Here is a 2,919-nt window from a genome sequence, read left to right as displayed (position 1 = left end):
ATCCCTCACTTATTTTTATAATCATTCTGATATTTTTAACTTTAAAAGCTATTTTGTCTGGATTTTTAAGTTGTCTTAAGTAGGAGTTTTTAGATCACCATTACTAGAAGCAACAACAAATATACATGAAAATATCTGCAGTAGTTTATCACATCTTTATGGCTTTGAACTTCCATAAGCCAAGGCATCCTTCTCTAATCACTTAGGCAAACTCCAATTTACCCTTTAAAACAACACAAGAATTGCTTCATTTAAGAACATGTTCAGGGATGACATTTCCCCACTGTTCTTACCAACATTCCCACACACTCTTTGCTACCCGCACCTTGTTTATGAACTTTCATTAGGTATATCAGCGTCACCAGAATTTTGCTCTATTGTATTTTTGTCCTTTAGAGCTTTAATTAAATATTAATTCCATAGAAAGTCTGTCCCTTTTCTTTCAAACCTGGATTAGTTATTTCTTCTCATTCTTTGTCAGAAGCTACTTTATTAGAGAAACTTACAGCTGTATTGTGACTTTGGAGCCTTTACAGTTTTTTTGACTGGAAAAATCACCCATCCCTGAGATTTTTACACAGCTTCCTAGCTGATATTATTCAGAAATCTGTTCAACACAGACTTTTTCAGGGAGGCCCTTTCGGACCACTCAGTTACAAAACCTCTTCTCAATCACTGCTCTTTTTAAAATGTGCTTATTTAGTTCAAATATGCATCACTATTAAAGAAAAACCAGTACGATTTTTTTCTTTTTAAAGTTGGCTTACCTATTATCTATCTCTCCCATTAAAATGATTCCTCTGGGCTGGGGTTTTGTTGTGCTCATCTTAGGCCAGGCACTCAATAAATTGTCTCTGAATGATTGAATTGTTTGACTCCCTTGCTAGTTTCTCAACTTCATGAGGACAAGGATTGTTCTATTCAGTCCTCCTTTATCCTCAATGTCTGTTATATTGCAGTCACTTACGTGATTAATGGGAAAAATCACAGAAAGAAAGCGTTAAAACTACAGAAAAACCCCGTAGGTTCAATAATACAAAGCTTTCTAAAATTATTTAGCCCAAGAATTGAATACTGTCTGCACTTTTAATTTTTTTTAAATGGTATTGAATTTAATTTAAATGGAAATACTTGAATGGTAGAATAATAAATATAAAATTATAAAAGCTACTTGCTCCTTAAAGTAAGAATTATATAGGGCATCTCTTCTAGAAGCAAAATTTTCAAATGTCAAACATCTGAAAGCATAGAAGGAGAAGTAAGAGTGTGAATTGTACTTCAAAGCTCTTTTCTTTATATTCAGCAAACAGCTTCATTCACACCTTTCCAGTTTTTTCAACTCTTTTGACAAAGCCTTCAGAGGAGTTACTGCTGATGACCACCATCACAGCCTGACAGGAGAAATTTTATAAAGAAAAATAATAGCATGTTTTTCCCAAATTGTTAAGGATATGGTGAAGCTCTGTCGGATTCAAAGGAGGAGTGTGCAATTCCATGCTATATATAATAATAACTTATTTTAATAGTGGCTTTGCAATTTTTCAGATATATCCATTTACTGAAACCACTATCAAATAAACAAAAACAAACAAATTAACAGGGGTTCAAGACAGGAATTATCTAATCTAAAAATAGCACATGTTAACAGAATACACAACACATATCCCAAGTACTACTATAGGTTTCAAGTAATAGTCAAAACAAAAGTAAACATGATTCAGACCCTACCAGTCAAATCATAAATGGGACCTTAACTGTAAATCCTTATCTTTAGATCAAAGCGGGTAATTGGGTGCTGAAGATACATTATAGAACTAATATGTTATAGAACTCCTCTGAAATGAGTCATTTATTCCATCACTTTTCCTGCACAGCTGCTGACCCATGTTCTGGTTCCTGGAAATAGCTGCTACCCTGTCACACTTCTTAAAAGCACATATATTGATAACTCTACTCATTCCTCCATTCCTCTGTGACTGTCACTGTGTTAAAATGTGGAGTCAGCTGACTCACTTGTGGTGGTAATAAAGTAGATGAGTTTGCAAAGTATTTTGTTATTTCTAAAAATGCAAAAACCACATTACATTGAAATCAGAAGGGTTGTTTCAGGAAGAGCTGTAGGATGTGGTTTCTTGTGTCATCCACAGAGATTAGCTCCAACACATATTTAAACTCTCCTCTAGGAGCAACCTTAGTGGTAAAACAAGAAGATAAACAGATGTATACACACCCTGGCACAAAATTATCACTTATGTTTGGCTTCCTAGTCTCCTCGTGTTACTTATTTATGTTAACTTCTCTCTGAAATCAGGGAACACAGAATCTCAATCAGTTGACATTTTTCTACTGAATTACCCAATAGTCTGATCATACCCCTAAGACTTTTTAAAATTATTTCACTCATAATCCCAAATCTGCTTTGCTTCCTCATCTTAGTACACTGTAATTTGATTTCAAAATGAGGACAGTTGTCAGTAATGCCACATTCATTAATCTATTTTACAATTCCATGTACTTAGAACTATGAAAATATGTTAATTACATCCATTCCAATAAGCCACCCTAAATTTATTCTCATGAAACAAGACCTCAAGAAAGAGAATTCAAAATCATCCATGTATTTGCAATTTATTGCAATAAAGCCTTTATCAATAGACTTCCCTGTGCACATGGTGGTCAAATTGGTGGTGAAAACCAGCCAGATCTATTACAAGCTTTCTCATGGCTTCTAGGTAACCCAAGTGAGCCTTTATTGATACTGGGAAGGGATAAAGCAGGGAAGGGATAAACAGTGATGTAAGAATAGGCTAGACAAAAGTAATGACTCTCATTACAAAGTGAGTATTTTAAAGCAAAAGAGCCTGTTGGGAATATTGTTTTATAAAATAACTTTTTAAAATTCAATTAGTTAACGTATAA

The sequence above is a fragment of the Mustela lutreola genome, chromosome 2 (genome assembly GCF_030435805.1).
Source record: "Mustela lutreola isolate mMusLut2 chromosome 2, mMusLut2.pri, whole genome shotgun sequence".
Lineage (NCBI taxonomy): Eukaryota > Metazoa > Chordata > Mammalia > Carnivora > Mustelidae > Mustela > Mustela lutreola.
This window is presented reverse-complemented; position numbering follows the sequence as displayed.